Source organism: Puma concolor, chromosome B4, assembly GCF_028749965.1.
Source record: "Puma concolor isolate L17-30 chromosome B4, mPumCon1.1.hap2, whole genome shotgun sequence".
In the NCBI taxonomy this organism is placed as follows: Eukaryota; Metazoa; Chordata; class Mammalia; order Carnivora; family Felidae; genus Puma; species Puma concolor.
Genome location: NC_141673.1, coordinates 72,553,347 through 72,577,012, shown reverse-complemented (window position 1 = coordinate 72,577,012; position 23,666 = coordinate 72,553,347). Strand labels below are relative to the sequence as shown.

The 23,666-nt window shown below is 41.6% G+C and overlaps 1 long non-coding RNA gene and 1 pseudogene across 1 annotated transcript; both read left to right on the top strand.

Moving 5' to 3' along the window:
• Positions 1–1,688: 1,688 nt before the first annotated feature.
• On the top strand, positions 1,689–15,650 carry LOC147579217 (uncharacterized). The gene is made up of 2 exons (XR_015253143.1): positions 1,689–1,754; positions 14,548–15,650. It is a non-coding gene; the product is annotated as an uncharacterized LOC147579217 (long non-coding RNA).
• A 6,292-nt stretch (positions 15,651–21,942) lies between these two features.
• On the top strand, positions 21,943–23,254 carry LOC147579216 (dnaJ homolog subfamily B member 6 pseudogene; annotated as a pseudogene).
• Positions 23,255–23,666: the final 412 nt, after the last annotated feature.

Sequence of the window (23,666 nt, the reverse complement as noted above, 5' to 3'; positions counted from 1 at the left end):
CTGCCTGCTGGCTGTGGTTCTCCCAGAAAAGAGGAGGTTGGCATAAATACTATCCAAGCTCTTTGGGAAACCCATCTTTTCTGTTTAAAGTCTTTATTTGGTATCACAGATTCTCTTGCCTATCTCTGTCTTCAGCTTTCACCAGTTTATAAGCACAATTGCGACTGTATCAATGAAGCATTAATCTCAAATCCTACCAGCTTTGAAACTACACCAGTTCACAAAGACAGTCCAGTCTTTTCCTGGAGGCCCCCTCTCTAAATAGTCCCACTATGCCCAGAAATCAATCCTTAGCACCCAAACTACGGGAATGGGGCAGAAACCCAGAGTTGCCCCTCAAGACCCACCTCCACAACTTCTGCACTTATGTTGCTGGCACAGTAAGGGCACCATTGGTGAACACAGAACAGGATGGGTAAGGTGGGCTCCTGCCTCTGGAAGTGCTCCAGCACTGGACCATCCCTGAGTCAGAGTTCAGTAATGCTGTGGGCAAGTGATAACACACACTAAGAGATGTACGTAGAGTGGAGCTAAATTAAGTCCTACTGGGAGCTGTGGAAGGCTACATGGAAGAATTGGGATTTAAATTAAATTTGGAAGGATAGACAGGATTTTGATGGTCAAAAATAAAAATAAAATGCATTTAGGGTAAGGAAACATCTTGGAAAAGGGGGAAAAGGGGCACCTGGGTGCCTCAGTCTGACTTTGGCTCAGGTCATGATCTCGCGGTCTGTGGGTTCGAGCCCCATGTCAGGCTCTGTGCTGACAGCTTGGAGCCTGGAGCCTGTTTCAGATTCTGTGTCTCCCTCTCTCTCTCTCTGCCCCTCCCCCACTTGCATCTCTCTCTCTCTCTCTCTCTCTCTCTCTCTTCTTTCAAAAATAAAATAAATTTAAAAAAGGGGGGGCAAAAATAGGGAAATAAAGAAAATGTGAGGCAACAGAGGTAGACCAAACTGGATGAAAGACAAGATGTTTAAAAAAGCAGAATCAGATCTATAAATACAGGATTGATGGCTGCTAGAGGGGAGGGGAATGGGGATGTGCAAAGTGGGTGAAGGAGAGTGGGAGATACAGGCTTCCAGTTATGGAATAATAAGTCACAGAGATAAAAGGTACAGCATAGTGTTTATGGTCAATGGTATTGTAATAGCATTGTATGGTTACAGATGGTAGCTGTACTTGTGGTGAGCACAGCATAAGGTACAGAGAAGTTGAATCACTTTGTTGTGCACCTGAAACTAGTGTAACATTGGGTATGTCAACTATATCTATATGTATGTATATGTGTATGTGTGTGTGTGTGTGTGTGTGTGTGTGTGTGTGTGTGTGTATAAGATATTTGGGGGTTTGTAGCACTGATGAAATGGCAAAGGCTGTCAACTGTGAAGTGATGGAGGTGACGGAGAGACCTGAGAGCCAAACAAGAATTTGGGCTTCATTTTATCCACCTGCTTTGCCATGGATAGCATTTGAGCAGGGGAGTGATGGCATAAGATCACTCTGGCTGGGGAATGGACAGGGAGAAGATCCTAAAGCAGTGCTCTCCTACAGAAAGCTAATGTGAACTACAAAGGGGAGCCACATGTAAATTAAATTTCCTTGTAGCCATATGTATTAGTTTTCAATTGTTACTGTAACAAATTACCATAAACTTTGTGGCCTAAAGCAACACACATTTACTCTCCCACAGGTCTGGAAGCCACAAGTCTAACATCATGGTATTAGCTGGTCTGTTTTCCTTTTGGAGTCTTCCGGTAAGAATCTGTTTCCTTGACAACACTGGCTTTTAGAGACAGCCTACATTCTTTGGTCCAGGGCCCCTGCCTCCTTCCTCCCAGCTAGTAGCATAACATCGTCTGCAGTCAAATCTCCCCGTCTCCCTCTTATAGGGCCCCTATTGATTACACTGGACTTATCTGGATAATCTTCCTATCTCAGGATCCTTAACTTAATCACATTTCCAAAGTTCCTTTTGCCCTGTAAGATCACGTACTCACAGGTTCCGAAGATTCAGATGTTGACACCTTGGGATGCCATTATTCAGCCACATTAAAAAGGCATATGATGAAACATGGAATAATTCAATATTTTCACATAATCCATAAAAAGATTATAATTTCAATATGTGATCTCTATGCAAATTATTAATGAGATATCTTCTATTCTTCTTCTTCTTCTTTTTTTTTTTTCCAACGGAAGCTTCAAATGGAGCATGCCTTTATACTTAGGGCATGTCTCATTTCAGATCAGGCACACTTCAGGTACTCCTTAGCTACATGTGGCTCATGGCTACAGTATTAGGCAGTGCAATCCAGAGCCAGGGTAATTTGCTAGAAGCTCATTAAAGAAATCTAGGAGGGCTATAAAAATGAAGAGAAGGAAGCAAAAGTGACAAACCTTGAAACCAGCATCAGGTAAATGTTGGGATGTGATAGGAATAGTAGAGAGAACTGGGTGACTGACACAATGGCTATTAGTTATGATCACTGACATGAGCATTTTCCTTATTTTATTTTTATTTTTGTGTGTGTGTGTGTGAGGGAAACATGTGAGTCCTGTTTTGGACAAATGAATGAACTGTTCATTAGGAAGATAGGAATGTGGGTTTGGAAGTATGGAGCGGGGTCAGGATGGAGGCTTAGATTTAGGATTGCTTATGAGAGATGGTTGGATTCATGATGGTGGCTGAGGACAGAGCCTTGGATAGTCCATGTTCAGAAGGCAGGTGGAGGCAGGAAAGACTGAGGGGGGGGGGAACAATGGGGAAAGCAAGACCAGAGAAAAGAGAAATAGTAGCAGCAGATGGGAACACGGCAGTATTTCTGAGGTAATCATGAATAATCTCCTCGTGGGTTTGGAGTCCATCATTCCACATCTGAGGTAATTACTCAGCCTCCTACACAGAGCTGCTTTTTAGTTGTTAGTGGGAGTGGGAGTGGGCAGATGTTTATTTACAAAACTGTTTATCTTTAAAGAATAACATTATGGCTGAACCTTCCAAGTAAGTTTGGCATTTGGCAATTACGTGGCTAATTTGATGAGTATGGCTAGCAGATGGGGCTGGTTCAGGCTCCTTTCTTCCCAATTCCAAAGGAATTTCTCTGTATGGTGATGAAATTAACAGAATTATTGCTAGATCTTCCTTCAGTGTGGCCAAATTTTTAATGATCTATCACTTTACAATTCTCTGGGACAAATGATCCCATTTCCTTCCTAGATCCTTGCTTCTAAATCTCCCAAAGAATTGTGTGCATAGTAGAGTGAGTTTGGGAGTCAAACTGCCAGGGTTCAAGTTCCACCTCTGCCTCCTACTATTTGGCTTTGAGCTAGTTACTTTTTTGTGCCTCCATTTCTTTTTTTTTTTTTTTTTGGATTATTTTATTTTATTTTTTTTTTTGCCCTTAAAATTTTTTTTTATTTATATATGAAATTTATTGTCAAATTGGTTTCCATACTACACCCAGTGCTCATCCCAAAAGGTGCCCTCCTCAATACCCATCACCCACCCTCTCCTCCCTCCCACCCCCCATCAACCCTTCTTACCAGAAAAATGAGATAATCACAATCTCCCTCTTGGGGTTGTTGTGAGGGTTAAATCATTATGTATGTTCACATTTTTATCCACATACTCTGTTTTCCTCTGAATCCTCTTCAAGAGTTTAGAACATTCTATCTCTATTTAACAACATGGAGTGACTTCTCTGGTGATTAGATATTTCATGTGTCCTATTACTTCAAATCGTTCCCTCTCCAGCCCCTTCCAATCCAACCCTCCCATTGCTGGCTCTGTACTACAACACTTGGAGAGATTTGCTTGTATTTCACATATAATACAGTGTTTATTCACAGACAAATCTAAGAGCCAAACAAGGACTTCAGTGAAAAATTCCTGGTAAAACTGACTTAAGCCAGATTACAAAAAATTTAAAATAGAAAAAGGCAGAAAGAAGATCAAACATAGCTAAATCAATATTTATATTGCTAAATTGTGCCACTTTCCCCTCATAAGTTTATTAAGGGCAAGGAATAAAGACAAAAACTTTGCAGAATTTTTCAAGACTCAAACAACATATTGACCATAGACATTTTTTTCTTAGTTTTTTTTTTTTTTTTTTAGAAAATTTGTTCTTACTCATTGATACTAAGTGTAATTGAGAAGGGTGGCCATCTGAATATCTTTTTTTTTTTTAATGTTTATTTTTGAGACAGAGAGAGACAGAGCATGAATGGGGGAGGGGCAGAGAGAGAGGGAGACACAGAATCGGAAGCAGGCTCCAGACTCTGAGCCATCAGCCCAGAGCCTGACGCGGGGCTCGAACTCACGAACCGTGAGATCGTGACCTGAGCTGAAGTCGGACGCTCAACCGACTGAACCACCCAGGCGCCCCGTGAATATCTTTAAGTCTGGGTTTCTGACTTATTTGCACTAAAGAAAAAGTAAATAACATTGTGGGCAGAAGTGGAGAATTGTGTTTTTCTCATTGCCATAACTTATTCTAGTTTAAGAAGATTCAATTGAAAAGGTACATACACAAGCACACATTTTTTTGTTTTATTTTTATGTTTCTAAAAATTTATTTATTTTGAGAGAGAGTGTGCACATGTGAGTGGGGGAGGGGCAGAGAGGGGGAGAGAGAGAATCCTAAGCAGTCTCGCCCTATCAGTGAGGAGCCTGACACAGGGCTCAAACCCACAAACTGTGAGATCATGACCTGAGCCGAAACCAAGAGTTGGATCCTTCACCGAATGAGCCACCCAGGTGCCCCTTGTTTGGTTTTGTTTTGTTTTTAAAGTTTACTTACTTATTTTGAGAGACAGGGAGAGAGCGAGAACAGGGAGTGAGAAAGAGAGAGAATCCCAAGCAAGCTCTGCCCTGTCAGTGCTGAGACTGATGCTCAGCTTAATCCCACAAACCTTGAGATCATAACCGGGGCTGAAATCCAGAGCCACATGCTCAACCAACTGAGCCACCCAGGTGCCTCCACAAGCACATATTTTGAAGACTGACTCTTCATACTAGAGTTAAAACATTTTTTTTTTTTTTTTTGGTTCACTCACTACCTAGGAAGTGGATGATAGCTTCCTGAAAAATTCTCCAAGATTGGAACTTCTTTATTCTCCTTCACTGCAGATAACACCTGGAGAATGCCATCTACTTTTCTTTTGAGTCTAGAATATCAGCCTTTTACAATGATCAAGCATTGTTGTGTCCTGAAAATGATCTCAGGGCTGTACAATAACATTCTATTTAGAGCTTCCTAGAGTTTTTTGGTAACTAAGTCCATAATTGAGACCAGTGATTCTTAATCAGGGGTAATTTTGTCCTCTAGGGGACATTCAGCAACATCTGGAGACATTTTTGATTTTCATGATTGGGGAGGGTGTTGCTACTGGCATCTAAATGAGGATAGAGGCCAGAGATGCTGTTAAATATTTCACAATGGACAGGGCAGTCCCCACTCGCTGTGCCAAAATATTATCCAGCCCCAAATGTCAACAATGCTGAAGTTAGAAGCTCTGCTCTAGACATTCTAGATTCTAGAGAAGAGGTAGGTCCTAAATCAGGGTTAGAGGGAAAAAAGCAACAAGAGAAGGGTGTGACAGAGGTCATGTTTATTTTAAAGGTTACCTTTTATGCTTTTGTTATGTTTCTAGCAAGTATAACATTGAATAGTACTATCCTAGGGGACAATGGAGTCTATGGCCATTTCAGGCAGCCATGTAACCTAGCATTTTCCCTTTATGGAAGCTTATAGTTTGGGTTACAGGGATTCTGTGATTAACCAGGTATTGTGGTCAATATCTACGTGCAGTCTTTTCTTGGCACACATAGGAGGTGGCAAACTGATTCCTGAGGCTGAACTCATTTTATTTCAAAGAAATCAATCCCAGCTAAAAACACTTGTCAAAAGTTGTTGGTGAGTGGTCCACAGAGAGAGGAATGGTCTGATCTGGCCTTCACCTTACAGAGAGTTTCTTTGTTTAAAAAAATTTTTTAAAAACATTTATTTATTTTTGAGAGACAGAGAGGGATAGAGCACAAGCAGGGAGAGCAGAGAGAGAGAGGGAGACACAGAATCCAAAGCAGGCTCCAGGCTCCAAGCTGCCAGCACAGAGCCCGACACAGGGCTCCAGCTCATGGACCGCGAGATTATGACCTGAGCAAAAGTAGGCCACTCAACCAACTGAGCCACCCAGGCGACCCACAGAGAGTTTCTCTGTAAGAAAATGGAAACATAGCAGAAAGATCATAGACTTTGGAGTCCACTAAACCTTGCCTGAATAGAGTCTAAGCTCTGTTGGTTCAGTTGGATAAATTACTTGGTCTTCTGGAGCCTTGGTATTCTCAGTGGTAAAAAAGGAGCATAATATATAACTTGTAGGGTTCTTGTAAAGACTAAGTAAGAAAATATGGGGCATCTGGGCAGCTCAGGTGGTTAAGCGTCTGACTCTTGATTTTGGCTCAGGTCATGATCTCATGGTCATGAGCTTCACGTTGGGCTCCACACTGGGTGTAGAGCCTGCTTAAGATTCTATCTCTCCCTTTCCCTCTGCCTCCCACCCACCCTTGAGTGCTCTCTCTCTCTCGAAAGAAAGAAAGAAAGAAAGAAAGAAAGAAAGAAAGAAAGAAAGAAAGAAAGAAAAGAAAAGAAAATGTATATAAAACATCTAAAATAGTGTAGAGTATGCAATAGAATCTCAATAAATTTCAGTTATTTTAACTTTTTGAACTTTGTAAACTTAGGATCTAAGCTGCAAACTAGATAATAATAAGGAATTTTGTGCTTATGTCCTAAGTAGAGAGCATGAAAAAGGTCAGCTGCAAGAACCCCGTTTTGTCTCTGAACTGGCTGGTGCTGCTCTGTCCCAGATTGGTTGACCACATTAAATACATTCGCTCATCTGGTCTAGATTTTTCTCTATAAAGCCCTAGCTGTGTAAGCTGTGTCCCTGATACGCAGGCCATAAATAACCATGATGAAGCAGGCTGAGAGCCTCTCTTTCTGTCCCTGGTTACCAGATCATTTTTTCCATCCCTTCTGAGCTTTCCTCATGACCTGTGAACATCAGAAAAGTCTCTGTAGGCATCAGAAGAGACACACCAGTCTGGACGACAGTGAGGTAATTAGCCAGAGAACCAAGATTCTAATCATGGTTTTTGCCTCTGAAGTTATATGACCCTAGAGTCTGTGATACTTAACCTTTTGTTTACCTCTGACCTCAGCTTGACCATAATGGTTATTAGGAAATTCACCACCATCCAAAAGGAATGTTTGGAAGGTTAATGACATAATTGTGCCTAATCCTGGTGATGAGGAGAGAGTAAATGTCCACCTTTTGGAAATGCATAATAAATCTTCCAGGTAAATTACTTTTCCTTTATTGAACTAAATATAACCTAAAGGGAAACCATATGAGGAGCTTTCAGTTTTAAACATTTTGTTCTTTAGTGGTTGGAGAGAGTTCCAGAACTTCTAAAGTAGGGCATATATATTCTCAGCACAAGTGGAACTTTTGATATTAAAGGGCTCTGAGTTCCCTGCATGGAAGGGACTCTATACAATTACCCAGTTAAGTTAACACACAGCATTTTCCTTGCAGTCTCCACTGAACTAGTTACCAGCCTGTCTCCAGGACAGGGGAACTCAGATTTTTTCGGAATTCTATTCTATTCTATTCTATTCTATTCTATTCTATTCTATTCTATTCTATTCTATTCTATTCTATTTTTTTTATATATATTTTTTTCAACGTTTATTTATTTTTGGGAAAGAGAGAGACAGAGCATGAACGGGGGAGGGGCAGAGAGAGAGGGAGACACAGAATCGGAAACAGCCTCCAGGCTCTGAGCCATCAGCCCAGAGCCTGACGCGGGGCTCGAACTCACGGACCGCGAGATCGTGACCTGGCTGAAGTCGGACGCTTAACCGACTGCGCCACCCAGGCGCCCCTATTCTATTCTATTTTAGATGAAAGACCTCACAGACTACTTTCTCTATCCGATGCTGCTTTAGGATACCAAGGTGAATCAAAAATCTAGACCACTGCCCAAAACCTCCCCTGTCTATAGGAAGGTATCCTGATTTAGCTCACTGGAATTTCAGTTATTTGAGACCAAAGATTTCATTTTACCTGAAGAATAAGGGGAGAATGGAGGTAGAAATGTGATGGGACCTGGCTACCTCACAGAATGTGGGGAAAATGCAGGGGGAGGGGAGGCAAAGCTATTCATACTCCCCAGTGTCAGCTGTGAATTTTAAGCAAAGAATTCACTCTATGTTACATAAAAAAGAAAACTAAATATTTATGAACATGTACTATCTTCCAAGAGTGACGCAAAGTACTTTCACATACATTACTATGGCTTAATCTTTGCATCGGTTTTCTGAAGGTTTTTTTTTTTTTTTTTAATCATCATTCTTGCTGATTAGGAAAGAGTAGTTAAATCACATGCCCAAGGTCACATGGCTTGTACATAAGAGCCAGAATTCAAATCCAGATTAGTCTGACTGCTAAATTCATGCTCTTTTTCATAAAGCAAGATCCTTTTGCAAACAGCAAACCTCCTTCACCTTTTTCTTTCTCAGTTATCTTATGCCTTTGTGACTTTTGCAAGGATTTTGGAAAATTCAGTTGTACTAGGGCACGTGAGCATGTGAAAATGGAGGCAACAAGCATTTTGCAAACTTGATGGTAACCATTACAGCAAATACCATTGTACTTATAGTTTGTAAAGTGCTTAGTATATGAATGCAACCCTATTATTACCTGGTAATTGTGTGTATTATTATAATAACATACAATTATTTAGCTTGGGTAAAATTAAATTTTTTTTTTCAACGTTTTATTTTTTTATTTTTGGGACAGAGAGAGACAGAGCATGAACGGGGGAGGGGCAGAGAGAGAGGGAGACACAGAATCGGAAACAGGCTCCAGGCTCTGAGCCATCAGCCCAGAGCCTGACGTGGGGCTCGAACTCACGGACCGCGAGATCGTGACCTGGCTGAAGTCGGACGCTTAACCGACTGCGCCACCCAGGCGCCCCCAATAGCTTGGGTAAAATTAGAATGGTGTATATTTAAGATGTCATCCAGGTTCTATTTTTCTAGACCCTTTGAGAAATACTGTTTCACTTACTAAATTGCATCATAATCTGTATCACATAGGATGCTGATTTGGATTAAATTTTCACATTTACTTAGAAATTTCCTGTTTTCCAGTAATAGTCACCAATTTGAATTTATTAGCACTGAAAGTATATTCATCAAGCAATATGTAGACATCATACAATTCTTGATGCGAGAAGTATCCATAGGAACCATTTGGTTCAACTAGCTAAATGCATAGAGTGTCTGAGAGGAAAGTTGCTTTGGGATGTTGCCCCAGCTGCAAACTGCTGGGTGATAAGCCCAGAGACCTAGTGGTTGATACCCAGAGACTACCAACAGGATGGATACCTTTCCCTTTACAGCGAGCTGATTAAGCGGACTTGCCAGCTTAGACCCTGTTTGGCAATAAGCCTTTTCGTTCCAGAACTAAGCCTCTGACATTTTGGGGGTGTTCCTCCTTTCCCCCTTGTGCTTATTAAAATATTGATGAGAAGAGGTGGTGAAAGCCAAGATATATCATTCTGCAACAATCTTCAACACAATACATATCATTCTTAGTGATGGTGGCTAAAGGAATTTGGTGGTAGATATTTCAAAATAATAAGTCCAAAATTGTTTTTTAAAAATTTCATAGTTCTGAGAAATTCATGATTTCTCCAACTTCATTTATTTGATGAACATGTATTCATTGGTCACCTATGATGCCTCTCATCCTCTACAAGCTTATAATATGGTATATAAGTAAATTCAACATAATATGTAAATATGTTTAACACAAGAAAGTATGTGATCTGTGATCTGTACGGTATTACCAACAAGAATAATTCACTTCAGTAAAGTTTTGTTTCGTATACATTGTGTGCCAGACTCAATGCTAGATTCTGGGGATACCAGGATGAACCAAAAGTTGATTCTAAGCCCCCTAAGGTTATCAGGCAGCCGGAGTTACAATAAAAATGTCTGGTATGGCTTATGGATATAGATGAATATAGATTTAGTTAGGACAAGTTTAGTCTTTAATATGACATTTGAGGGAGATATGAAACTTTGAAATGTTGGTCATCAGTCTGGGAGTCAGCACATTCAGGAATGCGCAAGGGCTCCTGGCATCTCAGATATCCTAGCCTGGTGGTAATTCCAGCTCCCACGCATATCTGTTAAAGAATATCCCATCTAATTTCTGTCTCCCTCCAGTTTGGAAGTCTCCAGGGCCCAGCGTGAAAACTGTTTGCTGGTGGAGGAGGAGGGGAAGGTACATAGTCTGAGCTTTGACTCTGTCGAGGTGCCAGAGCTGACCTGAGTTCCTGGGAACCATTCAGGGCATGGGGATTTACTAGGGCTTGGACCTCATCCACCATTGTAGCTAGGGGCCCAGAATCAAATTAGATAATGGAGACCGGATCCAGCTTGCCTGAGGGTTTGGCAAGAAGGCAAGTGTCTGTGTGCCTGATGGTGCATCGTGTTGGTTCCGTGCCTACTGCAGAGAAATGCCAAGATGGGTGTTGATTAACCTGCCCTCAATTGTTGGACCTCCATCCAAGTGACTTGGTTCCGTGCCTTGGATGGTGCAGGTAGGGCTGGAACCTACTCCACCCAGCCTTCCTCTTTTTAGGCTCCTTTGCTCTCAGTCACTTACCCTATGGGGCAGGGTGCAAACCCTGTTTGGTTGCTGGCTGCCCCAAGGGACAGGGTGAGTCTTGTTTAGCAAGGAAGAAGCCGGTGAATCTAGCTTTTGTTTTGCAATCCTTTGGGACAGGCTTACAACAGAAGATTCACGATGAGTAAATTTTGGGCATTCTAAAAGAAAAATACATCCACTGATGTATTTGTCTCCTGGCTGTGGTTTCTGAAGTCATATTAAATTACATTAAGAGCCCTTCTCTCATTGCTACTGGTCTTTTACTATTCAGTAGACATTTAAAAAGATGCTATGTGGGTGAAAAATAAAAAGTTGAATGACGGTCACTGCCTTAGGGGAGATGTTCTCATAGGGAGGAAGTGCACCACTGGGCAGAGCAGGGAGGTCATTTATGGGCAGTGGGATGGTTACAATTCTCTCTTCTGCTGCCCTGCTGTCTCTCTCAAAGTGTAGCTTAGCTTTGCCAGACTAGTTATTTTAAGCTCTTGCAAACAATTTCATAGCTTTATTTTTGCCCTTGGCTCCAGTAAATTGGGGCCCCCATGCAGTGCTCTCTTGGCATTAACATGGATCTGAGCTGCTTAAGGGCTGGGGATATGGAGGATTGGCACAGTGGGGAGGGCAGACAACAGGACAGGACGATTCAAGCCTAGACCATTAAGGATGCTTGTTTAGGAATCTAGAGGGCTGTAAGTATAGTACTATACAGTGTGCACACTCAAGCATTGGTTTGAAAGCCTTTCCAACCTCAAGAAAGGAAATCTTTTCAGGCTTCTCTGTATTTCATTTCCTTTTGTTCTCTTATTTGAAAATTCACATTTCACCGTTTTGATAGGTATCTATCTATCTATCTATCTATCTATCATCTATCGATCTATCTATCTATTCATCCATCTGTCCTATCAATTAGTTTTTTTTTTTTTTTTAAATTTTTTTTTTTTCAACGTTTATTTATTTTTGGGACAGAGAGAGACAGAGCATGAACGGGGGAGGGGCAGAGAGAGAGGGAGACACAGAATTGGAAACAGGCTCCAGGCTCCGAGCCATCAGCCCAGAGCCCGACGCGGGGCTCGAACTCACGGACCGCGAGATCGTGACCTGGCTGAAGTCGGACGCTTAACCGACTGCGCCACCCAGGCGCCCCGTCCTATCAATTAGTTTTGGGGACAGATGTCAGTAGTGAGAGAAAAAAATATTGAGAAAGGTATTTGGAACACACTGCTTCTGAGTTTCAGTCAGCAGAAAAAGCAGCATACTGAAGGGGATAGTGCTGGCCTGTTAGCGGTTAGAACACCTAAACTGCTCACAAGAAACAAGCACAAAGGGTGAGCTGAGATTTCCTCTACATCTGGAGTCTGTGGGGAAACACTGGTGCTGAATAAAAACAGTCCTCCTTCCTACCATCTGTGAGTCCACCGTGATAGGGCATAACACAGGCTCTAAACGAGTAGAGGGATTAATGTGAGGGAATCTGAAGGTTTATATCCTCCCTTATTGGCTCAAGATCCCCTCAAATCTCATTGCTCTGTTGTTTTTCCTTGGCTTATGACCTTGTGAATATCCCATAGCTGTCTTATCAGGGTTTTACACCTTAGTGTGATTAGTTTATTGGCTTCTTGCCTTAGATCCAGGGAGCATGCTGAGTAGACAGAGAGAGAGAGAGAGAGAGAGAGAAAAGGGAGAAAGGGTAAAGAAAGAGGATGTTTGCAGGTATTGTAGGTCAACTTCTGCTTGAAACCTTTGCCCAACAGTGTTTGTGCCTGTGGGCTCTGCCTCAGGGCTGGCCAGCTGCATGCATCTCCTGTCCCCTTCAGCAGTTCTCCAAGCAGAGCCTTCTTTCCATTCTCGAGATGTGACATCTGTTTTAAATTACGTCAATTGTACCCAGATAGGCAAGTGATTGACACCTTCTTCAGAATATGTGTGAAAACTAGAGGAAAAGTGATGAGCCAGATGCTTCCAGAAGAGTAAATTATTACCTGCATGTAAGTTAGTCGTGGAGTTGGTGCATTTACTTTCTTAGTCCCTTAATAAATTACTCGGTGGAATAGTAAATGGCTCCTACGTGGCCTGAAGTTCTTGGACATGTAAAGAACAGGTTCCCTTGTCTCTATGTATGATGTTTCCTCTAAATGATGAAAAATACTCAACACCTTGGATTTGTATATTGACCTACTAGCATCTTTTGATCAGGTTCTATAAAATGTCTGTAAGGTCCCCAGGCAGGTGAGTATATTATTAATCACATTTTTCTAAAAAATAAGCCTCTGAAGGTAGGCTAAACTGTTTACCATGACAAACTGTAATACTTATTTTTGCCTTTTTGGTGATTCCTTTCACCTCTAGGATTATACAAATTCTACACACTACTCAGGTCTCATTTAAGCTTTCTCTCTCTATATATATATTGAGATATATATATATATATATATATATATATATATACATACACACACACACACACGTATATGTATACATATACATATATAATATCTATATTTATGTACCATATGTATATTTATTATGTACATACATATATATAAAATATAAATATTTTAACAAACTCTGATGCCTTTGTACTGTGTCAACTTATTTACTCTGGAACCATGTTTCCCAGAGTTCTCTTCCCTATATGGTTTTTGGTTAGTATTATTTATTTATTTATTTATTTTGAGAGAGTGTGTGCATGAGTGGGGGAGGGGAAGAGAGAGAGGGAGAGAGAGAATCCCAACCAGGCTCTGTGCTGCCAGCGCAGAGACCAACGTGAGGCTCTAACTCACGAACCATGAGATCACACCTGAGCTGAAGAGTCGGACACTTAACCACTGAGCCACCCACTGAGCCACCCAGGCACCCTGATTTCTGGTTAGTGTTGGCCACAGGAGACATTCTGCCCGGGGTTTGGAAAGCTCAAGTGAAGTCACAGCCAACCTGAGTCCTGAAGGTTGGTGCTGGGCACCAGCCACTGTGGTGAGTGCCAGGCCCTCACCCACATAGCTGCAGGTCTGCTGGCTCGCCTAATTGGTGCAGGGTAGCTCCCAGTTCTGTAGCTCCTTCAACTCTCACCAGCTCCCCTTTGTCAGCTTTCCCAAGTGCTGAGCCAAGTGAATGTGCAGCTCCACAGGGAAGGGCACCAGCAGGTCATCTAGGGCACTAAAGCTGACATGTGAGGCAGACAGAGGTCCCAGTTCATCCTCATGGTTTCTGATGGTCTTTCTTCTCACCTACATTCAGCTTTCCCTCCCTAGTGCCAGTCTGGCTGACCTAGAGTGAATTAGCTCTAGTGGACCAACCCCAGTTACGGAGAAAACAACCTATATAGGCTCCTCCATCAGCCTGCAGAGACTATTCTCGCAGTTACATATGGTCTAGACCCTATAATAAATGTGTTTTCTACATTATTTGTAGTGACATAGTGATACAACCCTGACTGACACCTAAAAAGTTGGATTTATTTAGCAAGCATGTGGGATGTAAGAAATATGAGGGTAGGTAGCATTCTTCTCCTTCTTCTCCTACTTCTACTTCTCCTTCTTCCTCCCCTTCCTTTTCCTCCTCCTCCTTCTCCTTGTTCTCTCTTCCCCCTCCTCTGCTTTCTTCTTCTCCTCTCCTTCCCTCTCCCCTCCCCCTCCGTCTCCTCTTTCTCCATTGTTCTATCTCCTGTCCCTAGAGCGGTGCTTGATAACATAATAACCCCTCACTAAATATTAATTGGGTGGGAGTCACAGTTTGGGTGCTTTATCTATAGAAAGATAAGGAATTCGGTTCCTTAACTTTTCCTTTTATCTTGCATTTCAGATGCCAGTGGTAATTCCAACCAGAGATTTGGCAACTGGTTGCACAGGTCTGGAAACTGGTAGGAAAATCTGGATTGAAGCTACAGATTAGGGAGGGGATCATTAACATGAAATGAGTACGGGTAAGAACCCAAGAAGAGATGAGAAGGGAAAGGGAAAGAGGAAAGAACCCTGGAAAACAAAATTGAACGATTATTGTGAATTACTTACTTCCTGGTAATTGTACTACATATCCACATCCTTGCAGTAGCTTCATGGTGGATGAATGTTACACCCATACCCTGACATCGGGCAGAGCTCTATGATGTGCTTTGGCTAATGGAATGTTAGTGGGCATGATATGAACAGACATCCCCTCTTATGATCTTCTGTGAGGAAACATGCCCTCAGTTGCCACTGGCCCTTCAGACTGGGCCCAGAATGAAAACAGGCAGAACCGACCTGAGCCTGACTTGCAACCTGGAGTCAAGTCCAGCTGACACAGAGTCCCCCCTAGTTTGACTGAACTGCAGTTTGGCTGCAGACTTGAAAGTATGAAAATAAATGCTTGTTGCTGTGGGCACCTGAGTTTGGGGATGGTTTTTTGTTAGGCACCATTACTGTACCAGTTGCTAATAATATAAATAGCAATGCTAAATTGACAGAGAAGAACCCATGAAAGGACTAGAGAAGGATGAGCCACACAGGTTAGAGAGCATTCAGGCAAGAGGAACTTCGCAGTTGCCAAGGCGGGAGTGTTTCAATAAGAGAAAAGGCGTGGGCAAGGTCAGAGGCCTCAGAGAAGTCAAGCAAGTCAAGGACCAAAATGTATTCACTGGATTCAACAACAAAGAGATAGAGGAAATTTATCTGATCTCTACACATTTCTCTGGGAAATAAGAGATGCAGCCTTCTGAGAGTGAGAGACAAGAGGACTAGAGACCTGGAAGAAAGCTATACAAGCTGCAGACTTTGCTGAGAGGAAGGGGAGAGAGACCATGTGATTTTCCCCAGCCGTGAGTGCAGCCTTAACAGAAAGAAGAAAAATCTGTGTATTCGATGTGGCGTTGGGAGTTTTTTGGAGCATGTGAGACTAAAAGACATAAAACATTTTTTTTCTGTCAATCCCACCACTTATCAACTCTCCTGAATTCTGGCAGCACTATAATCTGTATTACACATTTTTGTGTTTTTTTTTTTTTACATGTTGTCTTACAATCTTCACTGTATTATGTGCTAATAGTGTTTCATTTCTCTCACTGTATATCCATCCACTCATTTGCCCATCTGTCCAGCCATCCATCTGTGTGAGCAATCATCCATCATCCATCCATCCTCCACATTATTCCTTCGAGGTGATGAACTTGTGATGGAACCTCAAGCAATACTATGTTAAAATGTTAAATTAAAAATAAAAAATTCAGAATCAAGGAAAATATAGATAAGAACATGTTAGTCACATGGTAAGGACCCCAAACAATTTTTGATTGATAGATCAAGCAACAGCCTAGCAAAAAACGTTCTTACAGACCCCATTCTAGAGCCATAAATTTCCACTTTGGAAATCTACCAGTGTAATTAGGTTATATTTTACGATTAAAAAAGGGAGTTTGAACAAGTAAACACAAGTTTATTTAATATTAAATAATATTTAAATGATAATTTAAAGTAATTAAAGTAATATTTAAATTATAAACTCTCAATGTGGAAAGCTTTTAGTTAAAACAAATTTTCCTTTGTATCTTAAATTACACAGAGATAGCGTTTTCATGTAATTTCCTCCCTTCGTACCAGACCATGTGATCAGTCTCTCTGGTCACACCTGTCCCTTAGGATGGATAAAACGAGTAGTGTTGTCCATTGTCAGGCCTTTGCATAGAGAATATATTACTTTTTATCTTCTTAGGAGAGAGGGAAAAGATTGGAAATTGCACACTGAATTCTAATTTTTTTGTGCACACAGAAAGTTATCTTCTGTCTCTTTTAAAAGAAAAGGGCTTTTTCATTTCACTTACTTTTATAATTCATACCTAGGAAAATATAAGATTATTTTTATGTTCAAGAAACTTCGGCCAAAAAAAAAGAAATAAAAAGAAATAAAAGAAATTTGGCTATCCTGGTTAATTAATGCCTTTCCCAGCTTTTCTTCAAGTGGCAGGAAAATGAAATTAGTATTACGTGATCAATGTATTTCACAATTATGTTATCAATACTTAAAAGTTGGGTTTAAATGATTGGTTCCATCTCCCTTTTAATATTCACATAAATTGAAAATTATTTAGCAAAGACACCTATTTATCTCCTTGGGTTCTGGAAAGAAGCTCTTTAAGAAAGTAAAATATAAACCAACCCACATCACCAGTAACCTCAGGCTTCAGGACCACAATTTCCTCCAGAGTTTTTGGCAACATGATTAACTCCAGTTATTTTCCAGACCTTCCCTCCATCCCAACAGCTGCTGTGATCACCCTCCCAGGAAGAGAGGAGTCTCTATTAATGATATCCAAAGTTTTATCATTGCACATCTTCCACTGACTTTTAGGGAAGTTTTTTCTTACTCTGTTGATCAGCACCTAGATTGAAACCTTTTTGTAGAATTCTAGGAAATTTATTCGTTCACTCAAAAAATATATTTCTAGGGCCTTCTATGTGCCAGGCACTGCACTAGGACCTAGACATATACTAATGAACAAGACTATGCATTTCTTTTTGGAATACTCTCTTTAGTGCTGGAGACAGGCACATAAACAGATAAACAATGCAGCATGCTAAGAACTCTCATCAAATTTATATCTTCTTATTCTTTCCACTAGATCAATGCATCTAAACTTGGCATGGCGGGGTGGTAGTCTATGGATGTACTCTTGAAGGCTGGGTATTTTCTATGATAATTAAAATATTTTTCATTCACTTTGATGATAATTAAATAAATCTGAAGCATAGTCTTGGTCATCTGGATGACTAATTTGCAACTAACATTCTGCAATTTCTGTGCTCAAGTTTTTATTTACAGTTGCTTGAAAAAAATCAAATGTAAAAAAAAGTCTTATTCACACTGAAGATTTATTTTCTACACAATATCATAGGTTATGTAAAATTAAAACTGTTAATTTCTTGGTTTTGCTTGTATCTAATAGGTAAATTTGCCTTGATTATGTGGTTGTATAAAAATATAAGCAGAAATAATAACAAGTTTTATACTATTATTATTTACATTTAGTAGCTTTCTGATAGAGGCCATTTTAGCCAAAATGGTTAGGTCTGCACTTAAAATTAGTGTAATTTCCCTTTGAAAGAGGTTCCTACATTACTTATGTTTGAAAAACATGGTTCCGGTTTCATGTCAGTGATCTTTCAGAGATGCTATTCCATAAAATCCCTTTTTCTATTCCTTTTGTGTGGGTGATAACTATCATCTGATAGTTTACAATCTTCCCTATTTCCACCCTCAGCTGGTGAAGCGAGGGGAGGCCCAGCTAACTGTGATGGCAGAATATAATCTAGCAATACCCAAGGGCTGAGCATTTTTTAACCCCATTAAAAATTATCTAAGTGGCGTATGAAAACATTCAAGCAAGGTTAAGCACAATAACCCGCTGGGTTATCTGCAGGTCAGATTTTCAGTTTTTAAAATGAGCTATGTATACTCTCGGACTATTAGAAGTCATGGAGGGTACAATAAGAGGGAGAATATGGCAATCATGCTTTAATGTTAGTGAAAATTTTAAAATGAAAACAAAGACTATCTATTGGGTAGAATGCAATTTACATGCATGTTCAAGGAAAAAGTTCAAAGAAATTCCAACATTGATGCCGCACACTGCTTTGGGATGTGCTAGAAAATCTTACAGGCTCTGGTAATCTCTCTTCTTAGTCTTAAAGGGCTACTTTGGTGGAAACCTTAGGAAAGCATTATACAAAGGAAATGCTCCACAGAGCTAGAAACCTGAAGCTGTCCTCTCTCTACCGGATTCTGAGCATTCGCCTGGGAGATTAAGACTTTCTTTTCTTAAATCTCCTTGTAAGTAGCTTTGTGGACACTTGAGTATATTCTGGCACATCCTACCACCTCATCATGATAGTGGTTGTACTTTGTTCATTCTACAGGAAAGTGCTTACTCCACGTAAGAAGCTGAAGACATCTGCAAAGGTTATTAGGCCCCCTCTGGGATCTTTTACTTACAGGCTGGAAACCACAGAGCTATTTGACGTTCCTTTCATCTGACTATCTCACTCCCCTCATCTACTGGTCTGTGTCTACCACTGTACCATGTCCATTCACTCATTCAATGAGTTGTTGGGTCCCCGAAATGCAAGACACCATCTACATGTACTTGGAAGCTTTAAATATGCTTTCTCACAATCCTCTTCTCCATGAATATGACATCTCCTTGCATTTGGTTGAAATGCATTGTCTACTTAATGTGTTTGATTAGCCTTAATGTCTCCGTTTTAGTCGATAAGCACTATAGTTAATTTGGATCAGATCTCCAATTTGGTGGCCAATAAATCAGCAGTCCAAATAACCAGATCCGGATCCAGAGACATGACTTCTTTCATCTTCTCAGCCTTCCCAAGCCTCTTGTGAAGCCACCTACCAACACTTTGTGTCTGTTCTTTGCTGGACATTGCCTTTGAATAGTGACTCTCAAAGCAGGTGGTGGTAGTGTGGCATGTGTGAATTCAGATTCTCCATTGGTGTGTGTGTTTGCATATTTTGAAAAGTATATTCTAAAATTACTATGATCTGAGTTACTTTGAATCTTAAAATCTAATTTAATTTTTTCAAATAACAATAAAGGAAGGCACATGACTTTTATGTTTTTCAAAGAAGGCATGGATTTTAAGAGACTGTAAAACATGGCCTTAGAATTTATGGAGAGGATGAGATCTTGCCTGCTTTCCAAATGTCACCCAGCGCTGGTACACAGTGATAACACTCTCCGTGTAATGCTCCATTTCTGACAATTCAGGATAATTGCTGCTTATCAGAAGGCAAGATTTCTAGCAATCTCTACATCTTGAGAACAGGGAGATGATAAAGCAAACAAACAGAAGCACTTAGAGTCTTCGAATATACACGTAAAATGCTGGTTTGGAGAATCGTGCTTCCCTTTTAGCTAGGTGTAGTCTGTGTGGCTAAGTTTCGGCTCACAAAATGTCATAAAAATGTTGGTAGGACTTTCAGGACAATTCTGTAAAAAGAGAAAAGAGTTGTACCTTTTCGTTCTTCTTTCTTTCCTTCTTTCTGCTGCTTGGAAGGGGGCTGGAATGGTTAGAGCTCCAGAAGTTTTCCTAAACTATGACAAGTCACTTAGAGCAGAGCAAAGACAGAGGCCTCAGATGGCGTTGTGGAGTCCTCTTACCCCTCGCTAACCTCTTTACACAAGCAAACATGCCTTTTGCATTGAAGCTACTACAGTTTGGTTTCTGTTACTCACAGCTGAACCTTACTTTAACTGATACGCCTTGTTAATTCGATTTCTCAGTCGCTTAAAGGACCAAATGGGAAGCAGGAAGGGCTGCTTCTGTTAGCAAGTAAGGAAACAGAAAAATTATTACAGGCCAGGAAGTCAATTGATGGTGATACGGCTGACGTCAAGTAGGCAAGAAGGCAGGAAAAGGTGACTATTGCATAAGTTTTTGTTTGAAGATGGTTGACATCTGAAAAACTGACAAATCGGGGAAACTTCACTTACTTTACATGCGACACTTTAGACACTTTCCCTCATCACCTCTTTCATCAGCAATATTTCTGGAGCTCGTCATTATGTGAGTGAGGACAAACCCCCCCCCCCCCCCACACACAACAGACCTTTGGTTTCAAGGTGTTCACCGTAGACCCCACGAAGGTGAGAAATTTGCCTGAGTGAGTACTGAGGGGCGTGTATGTACATTTGTTTTGTGTAAGTTGGTAGCTGGGACAGCTTATTAGTTCAGGGAATACTCCTGTGGTTAGTCAGAAGTGTTTAAATTGTCCTAGGTTAGGTAGACAGACAGTGGCTAAGGGTAAAACCCAATAATCCAAGCTGCTGGTCTAGTTCTTTCACAAATGACACTGCCTCGCTTGTCCTGAATTCTCTTTAAATAACTAAAATTTATTTCCCTCTTGACTACCTCCTCACAAAGGGGCTGCTGTTCTCTTCCATTCTGTCACTCCCAGAAATACCAACACAAGAAAGCTTCATCAGCAACTCGGGTCACAGTGTCAGACAAAGCTTATTGTCTGGGTTGGTGATTTTGTTCCAGGAAGAGAGCTCTTAAAATAATACCAAAAAACACCAAAGTGCAGAGCTGGACTCACTCATTTCCAAACCTTGCACCATTCTATTTCATACACCCGTCTCACCGAATCACTCATTTTCAAAATCTCTGGGACACCTTAGTCACTACCCAGTTTTGTGGGTAGAGATAATGACTGGAACGGAACACGAGCAGAGAGTTGATTTTAAGTAAGGAAATGGGGTCAGTGAGAGGTTAAGTGGCTGGCCTGAGGTCAGATAGCAAGCTGGTGACTCAACTTTGCAGCTCCTGGATCTGAGGCCTGCAAAGAAAACCAGAGCCCATTTCCTCTCGATAAGTTAACTGCCCCGTATCTGCGGTCTGTCGTAAGCTTTTAAGAGCCACATTCCTTTTGTGACTGCAGACCTGAGCTCCTATGACTTTCACCAGAGTCTGGAAAATACTTTCAAGGTCAGACTGTGGTATATAGAGGACAGATTAGCACTTTATTTGCCACTGAGAGTCATTATGCATTTCAGAGGACTTGCCATCGTTTTGGTGTCTTGTGATCTCCATCCAGGACACATTCGTAACAACCAGCCTATAGAACAGATGGCCCATGTCTCAGAAATGACCACGACACGTGTTTATGGAGTGCTTACTATGCGTCAGGCGCGCTGTGAAGTGTTTTACATGGATTATCTCATTTAATCCTGGCGAGGACCTTGTCGGGTAGGCTCATTTATAGCCCTTTTTACTGATGAGGACGTTGAGGCTTTTCAGGGGTTAAATACCTAGCTCAAGTTGACCCTGGTAGAAAATGGCCACGTAAGGGTTATGAACCCAGTTTTGCAGGACTCCGAGGCCACTATGCAATACAAAATTCCTGTACTCCCATACTGACATTTTCCCTGTACTTCTATTATGCCAGTATTTTTATACATTCAAATTTTGCGTAGGTATAATTTTCATCCCAGCTTTAGGTAAGTGGTCTGACTAGAAACAAAAAGAAAAACAAACCAACAAAACACACAGATCTTAACAGTGAAGCTAATTGCCCTACCAAACAGGTCACGCATCGCTCCTTGCGCTGGTGCTTGGAGAACTTAGTTACACATACCTCAGAAAGTAACATTTTCCAAACTCAAAGGGGGAAAATAAAACTATTTGAAAGTAGAAGTCTATGTGAAAATTCATGACGTACAGCGGCCCTGCCCCAGTCTTTCTGGGCCTTCTTCCAATATTCTTTGTTTTCTGGAAAACACGACCCAGCAAACCAAAAAAAGATGATGGAATAGACGTGTACGAAAGTTTTGACTTGAAAAGTCTGAACCTAAAAGCAGAGTTACATGTGGGTTCACTGGACAAGCATCTGTCTCTTTGGAATCAGATGAATCAGAAAGGTACAACTTACCACTTGTTGGCAGGAGAAGGGAGACAACCGAGAGCTCAAGAAGCTGCCGCTGCGCCGGCCGCCAGCTTCGCGAGCGGGAGCCTCCGGTCATGTCCCTCCCCCACAACCCCCCCACCGCGTCTCCTGCATGCCCCGCCCCCGCGGCTCCTGCCCCTCCCACTCCCGCAGGGCTCCTCTAATGTCCATCCCCATCCCCGCCCCCCCACCTCTGGCTCTGCAACCTCCCCCACGTGGCTGCTGCAAAGTCCACCCCTCTCCCCGCGGCTCTTGCCCCCCCAACTCCTGCAGGCCCTACCCCCCCCCCCCCCCCCCCCCCGTGGCTCCTGCGCCCTTTAGGTTCTTCCTCAGTCCGCAGACTGTTAGGCCTGGTGGATCGCTCTGAAGTTCTGGGCTGACAGAGTCATGCCTCGGTCGAGGATATTAAGGCATATAGGAAACTGGCACTGAAGTGGCGTCCTGATAAAATTTCCTGAGAATAAACAGGAAGTGGAGAGAAAACTGAAACAATTAGCTGAGGCGTATGAGGTGTTATCAGATTCGGGACATCTAGGATAAATCCGGCAAAGAAGGATTAGGTGGAGGTGCAGGTCGTTTTGACAGTCCCTTTGAGTTTGGCTTCACCTATCACAACCCAGACCACGTCTTCAGGACATTTTTTGGCTTAAGGGACCCATTTTCATTTGGCTTCTTCAAAGACCCCGTTTGGGGACTTTTTTGGTGGTGGGGGGGGGAATCAAAGGGGTCCTTGCAGAAGCAGGAGCTGAAGCAAAGGTTGTTTTCCTCTGCCTTTAGTGGATTTCCATCTTTTGGAGGAGGATATTCTTCATTGATACAGGATTTACTTGCTTCGGTCCATCAGGTCACCGGGTTGGGTTGGGGATCATTTCATTTTCTTCCATGGCCTTTGGTGGTAGTGGGATGGGTAACCTCAAATCTACATCACCTTGTACTAAAATTGTTAATGGCAGAAAAATCACTACAAACAGCATTGTCGAGAATGGTCAAGAAAGAGTACAAGTTGAAGAAGATGGTCAGATTAAAGTCCTTAATGATAAATGGTAAGGAGCGGCTGCCACGCTTAGATAACAAATAATTAAGTGCGTGCATGTAACAGAGAGTTGATTATACCCAGCACCATTTGAGGATTAACAGAACTCTTTTCTTTTTCTTTTCTTTCTTTTTTTTTTTGAAGATTTCCGAGGAGCTCAGCTTTCAGTGGAACTGTACCTGTATTTATGCACAGCTCATCCAAGCCCTATTTATTATAGACTTGAGTTTGTTGTTGGAGCACCATAATAGTGCCTTTTTTTTTTTTTTTGTCGTTAAAATTGTGGGGCGCCTGGGTGGTTCAGTGGGTTAAAGCGTCAGAGTCTTGATTTTGGCTCAGGTCTTGATTTCACAGTTCACGGTTTGGAGCCTGGAACTGGGCTCAGTGCTGACAGTGTGGAACCTGCTTGGGTTCCCTCCCTCTCTCCCTCTCTCTCTGCCCCTCCCCTGCTCTTGCT